The following is a 22,019-nucleotide window of genomic DNA, read 5'->3' on the forward strand; positions in this document are numbered from 1 at the left end:
GCTGGGGACGCCGACAGATGAGTTAAGGGGGGTGTACCTCACCTTCATCCTCCCCAAACTCATGTACGCCTCCCCAGCGTGGTCCTCCTCCCTCACACACACTCAACAGCTACAGCTAGAGAGTGTGCAGAAAAGGGCGTGCAGGGTCATCCTTGGCCCTGCATACACCACCTATGAAGAAGCCCTGACCACCCTGAGTCTGTCCAGAATATCCACCAGGCACCGAGAGGCTCTGGAGAAGTTTGGGAAGGGACTACTGCATCATCCGCGTCTCAGAGACATGCTGCCGCCCGACGCGCCTCGCCCTGTCCGTGCCACCAGACACCACAACAAAATAACGCCCCTGAAGGCGCCGCGCACGGACCGGTACAGACTCAGTGCGATTCCCACCATGGTGCGAGCCATCAATCAATAGTATTTCCCTCCTAGATTAGTCTGACCGTTAGGATTAATGTTAAGTTTTTCCCCATCCCCTATGTACATTTTCAGTTTGTCAACTGCCTAAATAATAAACCGTTTATTATTATTATTATTATTATTACAATACACAATACACACACACACACAATACACAATACACACACACACACACACATATACACATATACACACACACACACACACACATATATATATATATATATATATATATATATATATATATATATATATATATATATATATATATATATATATATATATATATAGACACACACACAGGGCTAGCATCACTACACACACACACACACACACACACACACACACACACACACACACACACACACACACACACACACACACACACACACACACACACACACCTCCTCCCTTTTAATTGCATGGTCTGGTGTTATCCCTCCTTGCCGTCACCCATCTAGGCAATTAGTAGGTGCAGCCAAGCAAGCAAGCCAGCCAGCCAGCCAGCCAGCCAGACAGCCATGCCCCTAGTCTCTACGTGCCTCCTCCTCTCACACGGACGCTCTGCTTTACCATGCTGCTCATCCCCGCCCTCTCCTCCTATGCTTGCCTGGTTACATTATTATTTTATGGAAAAAAGAATTTATTCGTATGTAGATAGAAAGTAATCTCATTTCATATATATATATATATATATATATATATATATATATATATATATATATATATATATATATATATATATATATATATATATATATATATATATATATATATATATATATATATATATATATATATATATATATATATATATATATATATTATATATTTATTTATTTATTTATTTATTTATTTATTTATTTATTTATTTATTTGGCGGGTAAAAAGAAAACTTTTCTTTTTCATGTAGCCTGTTTCCATGTAGATACATAGAAGATTTACCTAAAAATATCGAAGAATGCATTAAAACTAAAGTAATTTTGGTCAATGCACGTCCTTAGGAATTATTTTATAAGTTCATAAGACGATTTTAGTTGAATATCAAGTATAAAGAACAAAAAAAGTACTTAATATCAAAAAGCAAGAAGAAAATTAGCAAGTAAGCAAGTATGCAATAGGAAAGTTAAGATAGAAAACTTAATTTCATGATTATCAGAAAATTTTAAGTATATTAGCAGGGCAAGGAAATACTTAAGACAAGACGGCGCGGCAGTATCAGTAAGCAAGGGAACAATGAGAAAGGCAGGAATGAAGGGCGCCGGGAGAGCACCGGCAGCAGGAGAGAGAAGGCGAGGAGCAACAAGCATCTAGAAAAGCAGTCAGACACCCTGCCAATATCATAATTCTGCCGGACACACCAACGCAGCAGCTAACAGCCATAATGGGCGTCACTTAGTACGGTGTAACATCATGCAAATTGCTTTCCCTCCCGCTCCTACCTCCCTCTCCTCCTCTTCCCGCTCCCTCCCCACCTCCCTCCTTTCTCCGCCTCGTCGCCATTACCGTGGGATTGAATCATTGGCTGTGAAGGCCATTAATACCCGTTATATTGTAATTGCAACACGTGGCCTTTTGTAAGGACTGATTAGCGTAGCATGTGTGTGTGTGTGTGTGTGTGTGTGTGTGTGTGTGTGTGTGTGTGTGTGTGTGTGTGTGTGTGTGTGTGTGTAGGAGACTGACCAAGGATGAAAATAAAAGGGATGAAAAATACACGCTTAATTTACAGCTATAAAAAAAAAAAAAGAGTAAGAATAAAATTATAACAAATAGATACATAAAGTTCCCCAATATAGTTCACAGTTGTCCAGTGGTAAAGTCCTTGAAAACTAGTCAGACTACACGTGTTCGAGTCCCTCTTTTGAAGCAGCTCGAGTCCCAGGAAGAGAAATAGAAACTGGAGTAGAGTTTAAGAATTTATCAGCAGAAGGGATGGAAAAAGTGTGTGTGTGTGTGTGTGTGTGTGTGTGTGTGTGTGTGTGTGTGTTAATCCGGTCGTGCGTCTAGGTGGATGTGTGTACGTAAGCTTGATACAAACACATTGCAGTTTAAGCGTGGATTGTTGTGTTGTGTGTATAGCTCCGTTGTGTGTAGATACGGCACGTACCTGCGAAGTGTGTAGGTGTGTTGTATTGCTGTCAGGATGCAAAGGGCAAGACCGTAAAGGTGTATAGTGCCTGTGCATTTTCTCCTCCATGTATTATTATCATTATTGTGTACTTTATATATTATGGTTTTATATATTGTATGTTTTTCCCTATAGTTCAAGGTTATATAATGATAAGGCTTGTGTCTTACGTACCATGGTTGTTGTTTGGACTAAGATACAGTCTTGTTAATTACACTTAGTAGAACATAAGAAATAAGGGAAGCTGCAAGAAGCCATCAGGCTATACGTGGCAGTCCCTATATGAAATATACCTACCCATTTCCACCTATCATCCCCATCCATAAATCCCACCTAATCTTCTCTTAAAGCTCCCTAATGTCTTAGCACTAACAACTTGATTAGTGAGTCCGTTCCATTCATCTATTTGAGAACCAATTTCTTCCTATCTCTTTCTTAAACATACATTTTTTCAAGCTTGAACCCGCTATTTCTTGTTCTGTCCTAGTTGCTGATCCTAAGAATTTTGCTTACGTCCCCCTTGTTATAACCCTTATACCACTAAGACTTCTATCAGGTCCCCTCTTAACCTACGTCCCTCTAAAGAATGTAAATTTAACAGCTTCAATCTCACCTCGTAAGGAATACTCCTTATTCCCTGTATCTTTTTAGTTATTCTCCTTTGTACTGATTCTAATAGACCTATATCCTTCCTGTAATGTGGGGACCAGAACTACACAGCATAGTCTAGATGAGGTCTGATCAGAGCCAAATATAACTTAAGTATTACTTCGGGCCTTCTACTTTTAACACTCCTAAAAATTCATCCTAATACCCTGTTTGCCCTGTTTCTGGGCTCTATGCATTGCTTTCTTAGACGGAGTTCAGAGCTAACTATAACTCCTAAATCTTTTTCGTACCCTGAACCTACCAGAGTTCTGTTGTTTACTGTTATCTACTGTGTGGGTTTTCTCTACTTACGCTAAGTACTTTGCATTTATCGATATTAAACTGCATTTGCCATCTATCCGTCTATTCGTTCATCCTATCTACATCTGCCTGCAAGGCGATGGCATCCGAATCTGACCTAATTAATCTACCTATCTTCGCATCATCCGCAGATTTACTAACATCACTACTAATTCCACTATCCAAGTCATTGATATATATATATATCAAAAACAACAATGGGCCTAATACTGATCCCTGTGGCACCTCACTAATTATATGACCCCAATCGGATTTAGAGCTGTTTATTTCAACTCTCTGCCACCTGTCGCTTAGCCATGACCTTATCCAGCCTAACACCTTCCCATCTATCCCGTGTGCCCTAACCTTTCTCGGGAACCTCTGATGGGGTACGCTTAACTAAAGTCCAGATATAGGATGTCATAACTATCACCATTATCTGCTGCCTCGTACGCTTTACTGTAAAAACTTAACAAGTTCGTCAGGCAAGACTTCCCCTTCATGAAGCCATGATGTGACTGATTTATCAAGTTATGTTTGTCTAAATGCTCCCTAATATTCTTCGCTATTATTGACTCCATTATTTTACCTACAACAGAAGTTAAGCTGACAGGTCTATCATTTAGACTTTAAGGTTTTATCTCCTTTCTTAAAGATGGGTACAACATTAGCCTGCCTCCACATTATTGGTACCTCACCTGACTCAAGTGATTTCCTAAAGGCAGAAACTAACAGCTCACTAATAACCACCTTGCATTCCTTAAGTACTCTGCGATACATTTCATCTCGTCCTGGTGTCCTGAACTTTTTTTTAGCCTATCTATCTCCTGTTTCACTATTTCCTTAGTTATGGAAATATATGTCAGCTTCTCATTCTCATCTGCTCTAAACATCTATTCACTATTCGACATATCCTGCATGTTTTCCTGGGTGAAGACAGTTAAAAAATAATCATCCAGAATTTTACTAATCTCCTCCCCAGAACTAACCAGCTCCCCATCTGCTGCCTTTAATGGACCTATTGCTTCCTTTTTCTTCGTCCTATATATCTGATAAAATTCCTTGGGGTTCGTCTTCGCCAGGCTGGTAACCTTTAATTCATAATTGCTTTTAGCTTTCCTCATTAACCTCCTGACTGTTCTAACTAATTCATTATATTGTGGCCTTAAAATTTCTTCCCCTGCCTTTGATTTCATATATATACTTCTCTTCCGCCCTACATAGTGTTCTAACCTAACAGTCATCCATTTAGGGTAATTTTTGTGTGATCTTATTGCTCTATACGGGATGTTTGCTAACTGTCATGTATGCAATTTATTTACGAAAAATTTATACAACTCATCTACATTTACTTCACCTAATCCTCTCATCTCGGCCCCTTCTATCCTTTCCACTCCCTCATCTACTCGCCTCGACCTCACCTCTCCCATCTCAGCACGACCTGACCCTCCAACATACTCATACACATCTCCCCCTCTCTCCCTCCTCCGACCCTTCCGGACACTTCTTCCCTCCTCTTGCCTCCTCACAGCTCACCTCACCTCCCTCATCCTGCCTTATTTCTCTCAACTCCGTTCTGGACCTGACCTCACTCTGTGTCCGTTGCTAGTCAACTCCTTGGAAGTATCTTTTCAATCCCTTAAAATCTGCTCTCCTAAAGTCAGGTATTTTACAAGTGTTTTTGCTTCTAAAAATTTCCTCTCATTTTAATTTCTACCTAATTTTCCAATGGTCACTGTTACCTAGTTGTCCTCCAACCTCTACCAGCGTGACTGCTTCCTCCCTGTTAGTTAGTTATTGTTCCCCCTTGTGGGTTCTACGATTGCCTGTTTTAAAAAATTATCCTGGATCACCTTAAGAAATTCACCTGCTTCCGTTACCCACCATCAGGCTCCAGTCGATATTCCTAAAATTAAAATCTCCTACCACACATATCTGACTGTACATTCCTGCTCTATTTATTTCCTGCCATAGTGAGGTGTTAATTTCCTTTGTACTGTTCGGTGGTCTGTACACTAAGCCCAGTACTACTGACTGTGATCCTTCCTTAATAATATCTACCCATATCGACTCTGTTTTGCTATCTGTTTTAATTCTACTGTTAATACAACACTGAATTGTGTCCCTAATGAATAACGCGACGCCTCCTCCTCTCCTGTTTTCCTCGTCTTTATAGAATAGTGTATAACCATCTATCTTAACTTCTGGATCAAATACTTTTCCTGACAAAATTAATTAAGTTTCTGTTTAAACAATGATATCAAGGTTCTCTACACACGCCATTCCTCTAAACAAGTCTATTTTATTCAAAATACTTCTACACTTTGTGTAGTAAACACTTCAGCTATTCCTCACCTTCTTTGAGCTAGTTCCCTTTCTAGATTTAACTAATTTGTCCTTCATTTCGACCTCACAACCCATTCCTCCCTCCTGACTAACGAAAAAAGCGCTGGAGTGCAGTTACCTCCCGCTCGAGTGTTCCGGCCAAAGCCCGAACACCCTGGCGTGATAAATGCACTCCATCCCTGGTGTACAAAGTATGCTTTGTGGTCAATAAGATATCAATTAAGAAGTGTGTGTGTGTGTGTGTGTGTGTGTGTGTGTGTGTGTGTGTGTGTGTGTGTGTGTGTGTGTGTGTGTGTGTGTGTGTGTGTGTGTGTGTGTGTGTGTGTGTGTGTGTGTGTGCGTCTTAATTACACTTTCCTTTCCCTAATTACATACATTACTTAGACATTTGGTTTTGCATAATAATCTCACCAAAGCTAATATAAATCAGTATTCCTCGCAATACAATATCAAGAGAAAAGTGGACACACACACATATACAAGCCCCTTCCAGACACACACGCACATACTAAGAGCAGCGCAGTATAAGAGTTTTGCTTAAGGGGGAATCAGTGCTTCATTAAGTGGCCTTGAGAGAGGAAGGGGAGGAGGCGGAGGAGGGAAATGGAGCAAAAGAAGGCACGGAGGCGGCTAAGATGAAAGAAAGATGGATGCGGAGAACGAGGCAAGGAAAGGGATGCTGGGAAAAGATTCGGGAGAGAAGAGGGAAGGAAGAAGGGATGCAATGTTAATAATAAAAAGAATAGGGGAAGGAAGGTAAATCAATTTAGGGCGTGCACGGTAAGAGGGATATTCAATGAAACTCAAGGATAGGAGAGTGTGGGTCATTCTTTGTGTGTGTGTGTGTGTGTGTGTGTGTGTGTGTGTGTGTGTGTGTGTGTGTGTGTGTGTGTGTGTGTGTGTGTGTGTGTGTGTGTGTGTGTGTGTGTGTGTGTGTGTGTGTGTGTGTGTGTGTGTGTGTGTGTGTGTGTGTAATTCCTTCACGAATTCTGGAGAACAAACAAGGATGGGCATACACACACACGCACACAAACAAATACTGTCCCCCAACCCTATCTCTCTCTCTATCTCTCTCTCTCTCTCTCTCTCTCTCTCTCTCTCTCTCTCTCTCTGGTAAAGTGAGCGAAGTGTCACGCAAGGAGGGGACGGTAAGCCCTTTTCCACCAGGCAATGACCTCAGCCTCGCACGGATAGGGGAGAGAGCTCAGTGTGCCGGGGAATGTTTATCATGAGCTGCAACATTACCCACAAAATGGAGGCCACTTCACAGTAGATCATGAAACGTACAGGGGGAAGTCAGCCTATCTACACATGAACCGCTTCAAAAGAGGAGTGTCAAGGCACCTTCAGAACTAAATTAGTCGGTATTTTCTTATTCTATGATTATTTTTTTGGGAGGAGTGGGAAGCGCCCTCTCTCTCTCTCTCTCTCTCTCTCTCTCTCTCTCTCTCTCTCTCTCTCTCTCTCTCTCTCTCTCTCTCTCTCTCTCTCTCTCTCTCTCTCTCTCTCTCTCTCGTCTGTGTTTGCGTGTTTATGCTCTTAGCTAATGTCTCCCACCCTTAAAAAGAAAAGGCAAATAATTTTCCTGTGCATCCCAACCTTGCAAAACCGAATACAGATTATGAAGAAGTCTTTGGAACCTTTACATAAAACAATCTTGCCTAAGTCGCCAGAAAACTTTTCACTTCCTTTTCTCAACTCCTTTGAATTTAGGATTTACTCACAAATGCTGGAGGACGGCCAACAAGATCACAGAGACTACACCAAAACTAAAGGTTTCTGCACCCTCCAACCTCTCCATTACTGTCCAGCCTTTGAAGGGACGGCCTCGTATATTAGCAACGCTGGTCCGGCTACGGCAGGCAGACTGAGACACGTCGAACTGTAACGCCGTATTCCTGGTGAGCGTATTCCTGAGATTACACACCTCTCGCTTTGCAATATGAGATGCATCAACATATGATCGTTGTAATACAGGGCGTAACCAAGGACCTAATGAGGAACTAAAAGACATATTGATTTATTTTCAACGTGTAAAGAATGTTGGCAAGTTACAACTTCCAAAGCAGAATCATTCTACGTTAGTAATTTAAGTTCCAGAGGTGTAATGTGAAGAAAAAGTTTTCAGTGTTATCACCGAGAAGAGTAATAAGAGAGAATGACTGACTTTTCTTTGGAAAGTTGGAATGATGATCGAATGGAAAATTTCCAACTGTTAGAATTGCAAGAGACAATTGTGTCAATTGTAAATGAAAGGGAGTAGTAACTATGAACACAATGCAGTTTACTGTAAAAGAAAGAATACTACAGTGTACTGTAAAAAAAAGGAAGATTAGGAGAGTTTATACAAATAGCCATTGTTGTATGATTATAGCCCTACACACAACAGAAGGGAGTATTGTAAGAGTGAAGATTTAGACCGAGAAAATAAAAACCTCCGACTTACTATAAAACCAGAGGCTTAAAAGAGCTGATACAAACAACCTCCCATTTTGTCCTCTCTAGAATTCGCGTATAAGTGAAGCTCTTCACACGAAAACCTCACTCCTTGCAGAGATAATTAGAACATTGAATAAAGACGACATCCGGGAGGCTGGAGGAAATTGAAGATGAAACAAAATGACACTTTAAAGATTTTTTTTTTTCTAATTTTTAGCTATGGTTAATTGCAAATATCAAAGGAAGGGCGCTCACTAGCGGAAGATGGTACCAGGTTATCATTTGGAGGAAAAGGAAAGCTATCTCATAGGTTGCCGTTTTATGAGAGATGTACAAAAGTAGTTTTCCAGCATTGAAACCTATCAGCCAGCCAGAATACCACAAGACCAGCAGTTAGGCTCTCAGTAGTGATACTATTTAAATCCAGTTGTTAGAATAATGCTAGGAAACAAAAGGATTTATATGCATGATCCACAAGGCATTGATCAGTACAAAATACGAGAGAACGGTTTCAGTTTTTTTCTACAGAATGTTCTTAAATTTTAGTTTAATTTATTTTTCAAGCACTGACTGCAGGTACTTGACAAAGCCCCAACATTATTTGGAATAATTTGCATAATTTATTCATAACGTACGATAGTAGTCCACATCAGTTCATTATCATTATAAAATACAACTACCTTTTTTTGTTTTCAAAACAGAGTGCATGCGTGTAGTGCAGTCCACCTGATGCACGAGAAAAAAATAAATGTCAGTACGGTGCCACAATCTCTCGTATAGCTTGAACCCCGAGGTGGAGGTGATGCACCACATTCCACACAACCCCTCTCGACCCCGCCCCTCGCCATCCAAGCCACTGACTCCCAGTGAACTGGGTCAACACAGGTGCAAGGGGCACGCAGTTTGATTCTTTACAGGAAATGAGTTGTATCGGTTCCAATCACCACGTCAACAATTCCATGTGTCACACGAAGTTAAGTTTATATAAAGCGAATAATATGAGGCTCTAAGAAAACTATATAATTTTGGTCATAGAAAGCCTGTGAGAGTTCAGAGTCGGAAAAGATACATGTTTCCAGTCACTACGTTAACAACACGATGTGTGGTAGTCTATTATACTTACAAGGCTAATAACAGGAAGCACTGAAAAAAAAAATATATATATATAATTTTGGATATGGACAGGTTGTAAGTTTAATGCAAATCAGAAAAGATACATGATTACATATGTTATCAAGGCTTACATATATTTTTGTAAGGAGGATTATCTGAGGCTTAGACAAATTCTTGATATAGCGAAGGAATAAGACCTACCAACAAAACCTGAAAAGAACAGATTAATCATTATCCTCAAAAGTAAAAATCAAAGAGACAGACAGAACGTGATCAAGTGGATCATCCAGAGTGGAGAAAAATAAGAACTGAACTCGGAATACTACACAAAACACTTACTTTATTCTTATTCATTCACTCAGTGAAGCCCCTTACTGCTACGGTCGCCTTTTGTCAACATTCTCAGATGTCAAAAAATAAATAAATAAAATAAAATAAATAAATAAATAAATAAATAAATAAATAAATAAATAAATGAATGAATAAATAAATACATAATAATAATGATAATAATGATAATAATAATAATAATGATAATAATAATAATAATAATAATAATAATAATAATAATAATAATAATAATATTAATAATAATAATAATAATAATAATAAAATGTGAGTATCGACACAGAAAAAGGGAGAATAGTCCCGTAATCTCTAAGGTGCGTAGCTATAGAACGAATAAAAGTCTAAAAAGTTATAGATGATTAAGGAAAGAAATATCGAGCTGTGAAACAGTTAATCCTCCAGTAAAACTCCAGTAAATAAGGAGTATTGTATTCTAACTTTTATCAGGTTGGAGAGACCTAAGATCCTTGAATTTTCATGAGGAACTTACAAATATAAGACTAAATGGCTGTAGGTGATAGTGGGAACAATTGTTTACGGGTTACAGTTACAGTTAGGCTGTATGGATTTTCACAACAATTTCCTTTATACTTTAACTTAATAATAATAATAATAATAATAATAATAATAATAATAATAATAATAACAATAATAATTATATATATATATATATATATAGAGAGAGAGAGAGAGAGAGAGAGAGAGAGAGAGAGAGAGAGAGAGAGAGAGAGAGAGAGAGAGAGAAAGAGAGAGAGAGAGAGAGAGAGAGAGAGAGAGAGAGAGAGAGAGAGAGAGAGATAACATAGATAGATAGATAGATAGATAGATAGATAGATACAGATATAACCGTAGCTGACACACCTGGAATTATCATAAGGAAAATACAGATATAAAATTCAAAATGCTGATTATGGGAAAAAAAATATCTTGGTATGAAATGATTAAGCAGTAATGAGTTAATAAAATGTCCTTTACATTTCAACTTCGATATAAGCAAACAGAAGCCAAAATAAGTGGAATTTTCACAAAGAATAGATATACAAGATTACAACACGAACGTTCACCCTTGTTAAAACTTGCATGTACACGTGACAGGGTACACGAGAGGTTCATTTCCTATTATTATACCACACCACGTAAATTTGGTACAAAATTGATGTATAATCTCAAACAGATTATTATAAAAAAAAAAAATCACAAGGAAAAGTTTAAGTTTTCTTTGTCCTCCTTTTTTCTTAGTCTTTTTAGTGTGTGTGTGTGTGTGTGTGTGTGTGTGTGTGTGTGTGTGTGTGTGTGTGTGTGTGTGTGTGTGTGTGTGTGTGTGTGTGTGTGTGTGTGTGTGTGTGTGTGTGTGTGTGTGTGTGTGTGTGTGTGTGTGTGTGTGTGTGTGTGTGTGTGTGTGTGTGTGTGTGTGTGTGTGTGTGTGTGTGTGTGTGTGTGTGTGTGTAAGGTACATACAGTACAGGTGCAGGCTATAATTATAAATCATTCATGCCTGTTAGAGTACTTCTGTTCTTCCAACGTATACACATTACTGGCACTTCAAGAAAGCAGTTACTGTTGACACTACGTTCTCTGCATCACACTTAAATGAAAATTACATATACACTCCTTCGTCACTGACAATTAAAAAAAAAAGTTACACGCCTCGCAATAACCTTCCAACGTGTATAGAGAGAGAGAGAGAGAGAGAGAGAGAGAGAGAGAGAGAGAGAGAGAGAGAGAGAGAGAGAGAGAGAGAGAGAGAGAGAGAGAGAGAGAGAGAGAGAGAGAGAGAGAGAGAGAGAGAGAGAAATTGATATTTACACAGAAAAGCATTTACAGCACCAATTTGAATATTATCAATATGACGTAATTAACAGAAAACATGACAATAAGACTGGTACATAAGATTAAGATATACTTACATTATACTTTCTTAAATCGCTTACTGGCTATATTTACATAAAATAAACATGTAAAAGAAATACACACACACACACACACACACACACACACACACACACACACACACACACACACACACACAGAGAGATAAGGAAGGAAAGGACGAGCGAGCCTCACGTAGTTTAATCAAGGAACAAGCTTCACTTGGTTTCATCACAGACCTTCATCTTCCCGGAATACTGGCAGAACGAGAGAGAGAGAGAGAGAGAGAGAGAGAGAGAGAGAGAGAGAGAGAGAGAGAGAGAGAGAGAGAGAGAGAGAGAGAGAGAGAGAGAGAGAGAGAGAGAGAGAAAGAGAGAGAACGCAAGGCAGCCAGGTAGACAGTTAATGAAGGGAAAGTAGTAAGAAAGGCGGAACGAGTGATGAGAGAAGGAAGTAAAGGAGAGACGCCGCCGCCAAGAAACCGCTGATAGGAAATTGAAGAGAGAAAAAGAACTTTAGTGTAGAAGTTAACACACGAAATGGAGTTCAGGAATAATGGAAGATAAGGCAGAAAATTTAAAAAAAGAAAGGGACACAGTAAAAGAAAAGAAAAGGGAAGGAAAAGAGAGAAAGAAAGGCACAGAGACAGACGGAAAGAAACAGATACAAGATCGAAAATGAAAGGAAGATAAAAAATTATACGGTTGAACAAAAAATCCCCTTCACGTGAAATGGAGGTAGAGAATAAGCTGGAAAACTGAGAAAGGATGAGCAGGAAAAGGAGGGAGGAAGAGGAGGAGGAAGGGAAATGGAAATAAAGGGGAAAGAGGGGAGAACGAAAATCAATGAGGGGAAAGGACAGGAAAAAAGGATATAAAGTTTTTTCTCAAAGGCTTCACACGCAACACAACCAACAGAAGTGTGTGTGTGTGTGTGTGTGTGTGTGTGTGTGTGTGTGTGTGTGTGTGTGTGTGTGTGTGTGTGTGTGTGTGTGTGTGTGTGTGTGTGTGTGTGTTGTAAGTGCACATAATGATGATGATAATAATTATAATAAATAATAATAATAAAAATAATAATAATAATAATAATAATAATAATAATAATAATAATAATAATAATAATATGAAGACGACAAAGAAGAAGTAGAAGAAGAAGAAGAAGAAAAGAAGAATACGCGTGCCTGGCCTAAGGCGGCGCGGCCAGCAAGCACCTCCATCTCCTGGACAATGTACAGAACCGGGCGGCGAGGCTCATCAGGGACAGTGAGCTCGGCCTTCACCCTGCACTGCACACCCCCCAGCACCTGCGGGACGTGGCAGGCCTCACCGTCATGTTCAGGGCGCAGCAGCAACTGGTGGCTTACCTGCAGACTCTGAGGCAGCCTGCCCGACAAGCCGAGGCCACCACCAGAGCCATCACCCGTGCTTCTGGGGAGCTGCTACAGCCCAGGTGCAGAATGTGGCACCAACAAAGAGTTCCTCAGTATGTACATCGGCTGGTGGAACGAGTTTGATGCCGTGCAGCAAAGTGTTGAGGGCTGTTCCAGACAACACTTCGAAACTATAGTGAACGCGTGGTTGTTACAGAGACAGGCCTTCAGGTAGAAGGCATTAACAGTGACTTCTCTAGCCTAAATTTTTGTAATAAAAATGTAACATATATGTATAGCAACTCTATAAATTATGGTAAATTTGTATAAGTAAAAAAAAGGAAGAAGAAACGGTTTATTAAATAATAAGCATCTCGAAGGCTTAAAATATACACACACAGGAGATTAAATTATATTAATACTAACGGAATACTTAAAAGCTAATGTATGTGCAATACACACTTGAGACGAGTCACAGTTCATTGTTTATAATTTTTTTACAGTTGTTGGAATTCCAATGTTTTTATATATGTCTGTACGAACATGTATGGGAAGCAATTTATAACAATGTCCTACACTGTGGCAAGGTGGGAGCTCGGTTTCGGAAGGAGATTTCTGTGCCGCGGGTGGAGGAGCTTTTAGCAAACTGCTGAAGGAGATGGTGTTAGTTGTCCAGAACGGTGGTGAAGTGAAAGGAGGTGAGGGTTTCCTGGTAGGTGGTGTAGCTGGGCGCCAGGATCTACCGAGTGGCTTACTTCCAGACCTGTTCCAGTTGATGATGCTGGGTCAGATTCAGGGAAGACGACCAAGTTGGGAACGCTTACATGTGAGCTTCTGGAGGATGAACGTGAAGTACACGCTCACCAGCTCACGCGCTGGAGTCCCCAAATCCAACAGTATTCTCAGGAGATAAAACTGGTAGATGGCTAACTTAATGAGGGAGCTGACGTGCTGGTTCCAGGTGCGTCTGCTGTCTATTGTGAGGTTGAGGAGTTTGGCAGAATGAACTACATGAAGTGGGTTGGTGTTGATGGAAAGTGCGGAAGGGAGATGTTGTCTGAGGAGGTCTGGATGTGCATGACGGTGGTGGTGTTGTAGTGTGTGTGTGTGTGTGTGTGTGTGTGTGTGTGTGTGTGTGTGTGTGTGTGTGTGTGTGTGTGTGTGTGTGTGTCTGTGTGTGTCTGCTAGCGTGAGTGAGTGTGCGAGTGAGTGCGAGCGTCCGTGTGTGTCCTAGCTTGCGTGTGATTGAGTGGAAGCGGGCATGTGAGAGTCCTAGCTTGCGTATGTGAGTGAGTGCAAGCGCGCGTGAGAGAGTGCGAGCATGCGTGTGTAAGTGCGGGCGCGCTTATGTGTGAGTGCGGGCGCGCGTGCGTAATAATAATAATAATAATAATAATAATAATAATAATAATAATAATAATAATAATAATAATAATAATAATAATAATAATAATAATAATAATAATAAATAAATAATAATGATAATAATTTTTGCTTTATTGATCTTGCAGCCAGATGGCGCTGACCAACCTAGCAGAACTGGAGATGGTCAAGCCACCACCCCGTGTGTATTTTTATTTTCAATTTGTTTCTGCTACTTAAGCAGCGGATGACAACTCCCGACTTACACCAGGTACCTAATCACTGCTAGGTGAACAGAGGCTACACTGCGAAGAACCTGATTCTAACCTGGACCCTCCCGATTGTGAGTCGGGAGCGCTAGCCACTACGCCACCAAGCCGCATAGGTGTGTGTGTGTGTGTGTGTGTGTGTGTGTGTGTGTGTGTGTGTGTGTGTGTGTGTGTGTGTGTGTGTGTGTGTGTGTGTGTGTGTGTGTGTGTGTGTGTGTGTGTGTGTGTGTGTGTGTGCGCGCGCGTTTGTTTGCCTTTGTACGCTCTTTGTTGTTTTTTCTTCTTTTACCATGATTGTTTTTACCGCTTTCGTGTATACGTGACAAGTTTGAATGTCTGCTTGTTTATGTGTGTGTGTGTGTGTGTGTGTGTGTGTGTGTGTGTGTGTGTGTGTGTGTGTGTGTGTGTGTGTGTGTGTGTGTGTGTGTGTGTGTGTGTGTGTGTGTGTGTGTGTGTGTGTGTGTGTGTGTGTGTGTGTGTGTGTGTGTGTGTGTGTTTTATGAATTTTCCCTGAGCTACATGCACATCAAGCTCGCAACTCCGTAGCTGTAGTAGTAGTAGCAGCAGCAGCAGCAGCAGCAGCAGCAGCAGCAGCAGCAGCAGCAGCAGCAGCAGCAGCAGCAGCAGCGGTAGTAGTAGTAGTAGTAGTAGTAGTAGTAGTAGTAGTAGTAGTAGTAGTAGTAGTAGTAGTAGTAGTAGTAGTAGTAGTAGTAGTAGTAGTAGTAGTAGTAGTAGTAGTAGTAGTAGTAGATCAAGCCAGGACACAGCTCTCCCCTGAGCAGCACACAACGCATTGCAGCAGAACAGCAAAACACGGCACAAAGCAAGGCAGTGAAAAGCTGGAGCGATGCTTCAGCCGCGCGGTGTAAAGAGGTGTTAGACAAGGCCAGGCACTGGGGAAGGATCTGCCAGCCTTACAGAATTAAAAACAACATCCACCGGCTCCCTGGGAAATAAAAGAGCTACTCCCAAACAATTCCCTTCCGCCTTCTATTGCAACATTGAGACAGGGCAGTGTGTTTCTTTTCCCTTCACACAGCAAGACACACAAGACAACAAACAGAACAGCAACAAGACCAAACACAACATCAACACCTCAAAGATAAAGCCATCGCCAACAGGTATTATTTTCTACGGGGCTGGAATACAAAGAGGGACGCTGAAGTCCTAGTGCCAGTGTGGTATTGTTTTTTCGGGGGTAAGAGGCCTCTTGATGTTTCTCGTTTCCTCTTCCTTGCCTTCTTCCGCGTCTCTCCTTCAATGAAGAGTACAACGACGGCTTTGTGGGTGCCCTGTGTATAATACAGTATAGTACTCGTATAGTGCAAGTTATCCCTGATGTCTTACACCCCGACGCGTGACTGACTGAAAAACAATGATTTCTACTGCCAGAGGAAGTGTAATGCCACCGACTTGCCTTTGCCTTGCCGCCGCCTCTCCTTCCCGCCCTTTTGGCTGGAAACGCTCCCTGCGAGACACCTTAATTGCTATGGGTGAGTCAACAAAGGAGATCCTCAGATCGTGACGCATTCCGCTGTCCTTCCCACTGTGGCCCTTGATAGTTATGTGAGTCTGTGAGTCTCCTTCAGGTGACTGGCATCTTACTTTGCTGCAGTTACTGTTATCCTGGTGACTGCGACTGTGACTGTTGCTCCATTAAGTGACTGTAATGAAAGCCGACAAAAAGAAGTGGGAGAAATGTAGATGATTGGTAATATAGTGGTGGTAGTGGTAGTGGTAGTAGTAGTAGTAGTAGTAGTAGTAGTAGTAGTAGTAGTAGTAGTAGTAGTAGTAGTAGTAGTAGTAGTAGTAGTAGTAGTAGTAGTAGTAGTAGTAGTAGGAGCAGCAGTAGTAGTAGTAGTAGTAGTAGCAGTAGTAGTAGTAGTAGTAGTAGTAGTAGTAGTAGTAGTAGTAGTAGTAGTAGTAGTAGTAGTAGTAAGAGAAAAAGAAAAAGGAGGAGGAGAAGGAGGATGATTGGGTGACTGATTTAAGAAAAGAAGAATTAAACAACAACAACAACAATGACAACGACATCAACAACAACAACAACAACGACATCAACAACAACAACAACAACAACAACAACAACCAACCAATCAACCAACAAAACAACGAAGCCATCACAAATACTAAAATAAATATCATTACAAGGACAACAAGCAAAAACAAAAAAAGAATCACGGCAACATTACATACACAACCAGAGAGAGAGAGAGAGAGAGAGAGAGAGAGAGAGAGAGAGTCCACTCCAGCATTTATCTCCAAAGCTGACCTCCACTCCAGCATATCTCTCCAAATCTGACCCTCACCACAGTAAGTCTTTGTCCTACATGTTTTGAAATAAATGTTCTGCATTTGTAGCTTTCTCTCTCTCTCTCTCTCTCTCTCTCTCTCTCTCTCTCTCTCTCTCTCCTCTCTCTCTCTCTCTCTCTCTCTCTCTCTCTCCCTCTCTCTCTCTCTCTCTCTCTCTCTCCTCTCTCTCTCTCTCTTTATCAGCACCCACCACCACCCCTGCAGGAGAGCATTATCTTAATGTTTTATACCTTCACACAAATCCCGTCTAATTAATAATCCTACCCAGCTTTCCAGAGAACCCTTTAAATAGAAGAATACAGATTATATACTGGGGCCAGGACGCAGGTGTGGAGGAGGGAGCCCAGGAGAGGAGAGGAAGAAGAAAGGAGAGGAGAGAAGAGGAAAGGAGATGAGAAGAGAGAAGAGGAGAGGAGAGAAACAGAGAAGAGAGGAGAGGAGAGGAGAGGAAAAGAGAGGAGAGTGCAGGAGAAAAGAAGAAATACAGACAGACAGACAGACAGACACATATATAGACCGAAAGACAGACAGCCGGCCCTGGCAGATGAATAAACAGGTAAGTGGACAGATAGACCAAACAAAGACAGACGGACAAATGCACGGACACGTAGTTAGATACATCACAGAAAATACAACAGCAGATTAATTAAGGCAGAAAGCACACACACACACACACACACACACACACACACACACACACACACACACACACACACACACACGAAATAATGAAAAGACAAGAGGGGGTCAATATTTACTTAATCCAGGTAACTCGAGCAGGTAAATAGAAGACTCTTACAAAGATCATTAGGAAACCAGGTTGAGGTTGTGCAGAGCAGCAAATGGGTAGGAGACCTAATACTTCGACTACAGAAAAAAAAAAAAAAAAGGGGTGATAACAAACATTCTCTCTCTCTCTCTCTCTCTCTCTCTCTCTCTCTCTCTCTCTCTCCTCTCTCTCTCTCTCTCCTCTCTCTCTCTCTCTCTCTCTCTCTCTCGTCTCTCTCTCTCTACTCTCTCGCTCTCTCCTCCTCTCTCTCTCTCTCTCTCCCTCCCTCCGCCTACATGCAAATTACGAACGCTGTGCTTCTCATTAAGTGGTTGTGAGGAAGCAAAGGCTGTGATTGCTATATCTGTTTCGTCATTACGTCAGTCTGTCTTCAGGGTCGCACGAATCAAGTCCTTATTTTGTAAAGAATCACATATTAATTATTGTTCGTGTTGTGTAGTTTCATCCGTTGAATTTCTAATGTAATGTAATGTACTGTATTGGTGTTGTGCTGTGTTTTATTATGTTGTGTTTATGTATGTTATTGTGTGTATTGTTCTTTACTCTACTTGGTGATGACAGCCACCACCATCTTCACCATCCACAACACAACCACCGTGACCACAGCCAGCTACAATAACCACTCACCTCCTGCATCTTCTCCACTCACTACAATCATAACCTTCCCCTGTCACCACCATCACTACCTCCATCACTCACCTCCTCCACCCACTACAATCAATCAATCCACTACCACCACAATCCCCAATCACCACTTCCACCACTCAATGCAACCAGATACATCATCACCACAACTACAACCACACTCGCCATCTCCACCCCACCCCAACAACAAACACCACTACAAACATAATCACTACTTCTATCACTCATTCTAACCACCACCACCACCCACCACCACCACCTACCCCCCCACCCACTCCCCACCACTTCAGCGGCACTGTCAACACTAAGCTATAATGGCCACCATAAACCATAACCATCACCACCATCACCATAAACAACAAGGAATTAACAAGCCGAGTCCCTCCCACCACTACCACCATCACCACCACCACCACCACCACCACTACTGATTGTCACCGAATTTGTAAATGGAATTATATGCATATGTATGTATGCATATGTGCAGTGCAAAATAGGGAACACCGCAATAATGGTAATCTTGTCCTGCCTTTTCATTATAATCGCCTGCCACCACTACTAACGCTTCTAGTAGTGGTGGTGGTGGTGATGGTAGGGTTGGTGGTGGTAGTGGTGGTGGTGATGGTAATGCAAGGCAATTAACGCTCATTCTCGCACATAACATAAATAAATAAGTAGTAATAAATGAATTAATGAATAGGTGAGTGTAGGTATGCAAAAAAAAACACTAGTCTCTCTCTCTCTCTCTCTCTCTCACTCTCTCCTCTCTCCTCTCTCTCTCTCTCTCTCTCTCTCTCTCTCTCTCTCTCTCTCTCTCTCTCTCTCTCTCTCTCTGGAACCTTCTTTATTCGGGTAACACGAGCAGTAGAATCTTCTTCTCACGGTTCACCTTTGTTTCCTTTGTTCTTTTCTTAATACATTGTTGGTTGCGTTCCTGCGTCATCTGGTGTGCTGTGTGTGTGTGTGGTGTGTGTGTGTGTGTGTGTGTGTGTGTGTGTGCTGTGTGGTGTGTGTGTGTGTGTGTGTGTGTGTGTGTGTGTGTGTGTGTGTGTGTGTGTGTGTGTGTATGTGTGTTTGGTGACAACTAATTATAACTGTAATTACCACCTCACATAATTGCATTTTTACCTCCTGCCCTTGTCGTCCCTAGCGATGAGAGAGAGAGAGAGAGAGAGAGAGAGAGAGAGAGAGAGAGAGAGAGAGAGAGAGAGAGAGGGAGAGAGAGAGAGAGAGAGAGAGGAGGAGGAGAGAGAGAGAGAGAGACCAGTTTAGTGCCCCTCCTCCCCCTCTTTCAGCGGCGGCAAGGTAAGGTGTGGCCCCGTTCTAACTTTACACCTGGACAGGACGATTCCTTTTGTATTCATCACCTTTAATGTTTCCTCGCACCAAGAGGCTCGAGGCTCAGAGTCTTCCTTCACTGCACCACAACAGACAAAAGACGGCGACCAGAGTAAGATGCAGTCGCCTCATTCATTTTTGCGTTCACCCGGAAGATGGAAAATTCCCCTGAACGTGCCTCCGCCAGTTCTATTTGTCGCCCGAGTGGTTCCAGGGAGGGCAGGGAAGGCATGTTTTCAATACGGAGTTTCTGCCATCCTCTCTGAAGGCCGGGGAGAATTTTTGTAACGTTACGTGTATGAAAGAACGCGAAAAAAAAATTTCTGGCAACAATATCTGGCTTCTGTCGTTGACTTTTTATTCCGACTTTCTTTCCAGCTTTTGCTTTTTTCCACACAGGTACAGCCCTTCAAAAGAAAAAAAAAATAAGAACTTTTTAGTAGGGTTAGTTTTTGCAGCAACAAACGAAGTACATTGTCACGTGCGGCCTGCGTCAATGCTCCTTAGTTATTTCTTCTTTTAGTTTGCTGTGCCTGTATCTTTGTGTTTTGTGTTTGACGGCCTTCATAAAATGTATTATGAACCTAGATATCTATTATAATACTAGCACAAGATTAGAACACGCTTTCTTCCTTTGCTTTCTTTTCCTTTTTTTTTTTTAGCTTGTTCTCCAGAAAAAAAAAAGAAAAAAAAACTACTACGTCTGTTTTTTTTTCTGAGAAACTTCATATCCTTTGGGCTTTTCAGGACATTCGCAATATATGACATTCCTCAAGATTATTTCCAGTATTTTAAGTTCGAGGTAACAGAAAATAACAAGAAAGGTGACACACCAAACTGATTTTGAACAGATAATAAGCAGTTGGATAAGTCGCTGATAGCTGGAATTCCTTGCAACTAAATAGAAAGGAGAGATAATTCACATTTCCTTAACCTTAAATGAAAATAGAGACTGCTGCATTTTGAGTATTCTGAGACGACTGACCGCTCCTGTGTTCATCCACCCTTAAATTGGGTACTGGTGAGCTACGACAGGAAACGTAAAGGCGGAGGAGAAAGGAACTGGCCCGCCCTACTCCATATGCCGTGCTCAGAAAGAGTGGCGCTCTACGTACTCGACGCCAACGCTTAACGAACACATACCGCGCCGAACCTCCACTACATTCAATAGCCTGCAATTGAAGTTACACGGGTTTTTAAGGATGTTTTTATCTTTAAGAATTATAGTGACAGATTAACGAGACATCTACATTATCAGGAGAAACACTCTTGACAGTTCAACTAATCATTTCTCTGACCTTTAATAATAGCAGTCGTGATGAGAGTGCAAATCGTTTCAGAATACTAGCTAATGTAAGACGATGGATTGGAGAATGATGATTCGAAGCTTTTTTTTTTTTAACATACGAGTAACAAGGCCTAATCATCAAAAATACTGATCAGTCTGAATAGGTCAATAATAATTGTTTAATTAGAGAAGTCCAGTTACACATCATTATTTTGGAGTGTTTAAAAGTGCTAGTTTGAGCTTATCGATCGTAATCCTCTCATTGCCATGGTTGGTTATCATTTGCTAACACTCAAAGCACTGTAAAAACAATGTTTGCGTGAGCACACAGACAAAGAGAGACCAGGAACTTAATTCTCTTTTCTCAACTACAGTATTATTTAAGAAACTGTTGTGCAATAACGAGTGTTTAAAAGTTATTGGTTGATCCGGAGGCCTGTGTGACAAGTGAGAACTGAACTGTTATTCTTGTTCTCCAGCCTTGTTGTGCCAGACAAAAAAAAGTCGTACATCTCAGAGGCATTACAGTAGTGGTCACCGAGCGATTCCACATGTTCATCTTGTTTCGCGTCCTGTTGAGTTTCTGTCCAAAATCTGCAACCGTTGGACATCTCTCCAGCACGTGATTACCTTTGGCTAGCAGGACAAGGACATGTGATGGCGCCATGGTCAGACAGGCACAATTGTTAAGCAAAGAAAGATTTTAAAAGCGACGAACAGATGCGAAAATTTGGAACTGTGCGAACATACGCGAATATGAGGGGAAACAACGTGCCCCTGAAAAGTACTTGCCTGCTATAAAGCTTTTGTATTAGAAAATGAGCAAGAGGTGAAAACAATGGTGCATTCAGACCCTCGGGAAGCCAAAGAAATTTCAAGTTGTGTGCACGAGCTCAGTAACAGTTTGGTATACTTTAAAGTAGGATAAGAAAGAAATAAAAAAAAAAACTTTAGCACAGCTTAATATGAAGCCGAGTGAGGAATAGAATAAGGGAATCAAGGATTTAGAAAAAAAAGACGAGCTTCATTACGGTTTG

General features: G+C 41.2%; 1 protein-coding gene across 14 annotated transcripts in view; it reads right to left on the reverse strand.

Annotated features, from left to right (window-relative positions):
* LOC135105136 (uncharacterized) overlaps nt 1-22,019 on the reverse strand; it is a 405,375-nt gene that overhangs the window by 331,152 nt on the left and 52,204 nt on the right. For 4 of the 14 annotated variants that reach the window (XR_010270733.1, XR_010270739.1, XR_010270738.1 and 1 more), the window contains exon 3: nt 9,402-9,421. The exons of the other annotated variants lie outside the window; for them this stretch is intronic. The gene's annotated coding sequence lies outside the window, so the exon portion shown is untranslated. The remainder of the gene's footprint in view (nt 1-9,401; nt 9,422-22,019) is intronic. 14 annotated transcript variants of the gene reach the window in all.

Source organism: Scylla paramamosain, chromosome 1 (assembly GCF_035594125.1).
Source record: "Scylla paramamosain isolate STU-SP2022 chromosome 1, ASM3559412v1, whole genome shotgun sequence".
NCBI classification, from domain to species: Eukaryota; Metazoa; Arthropoda; class Malacostraca; order Decapoda; family Portunidae; genus Scylla; species Scylla paramamosain.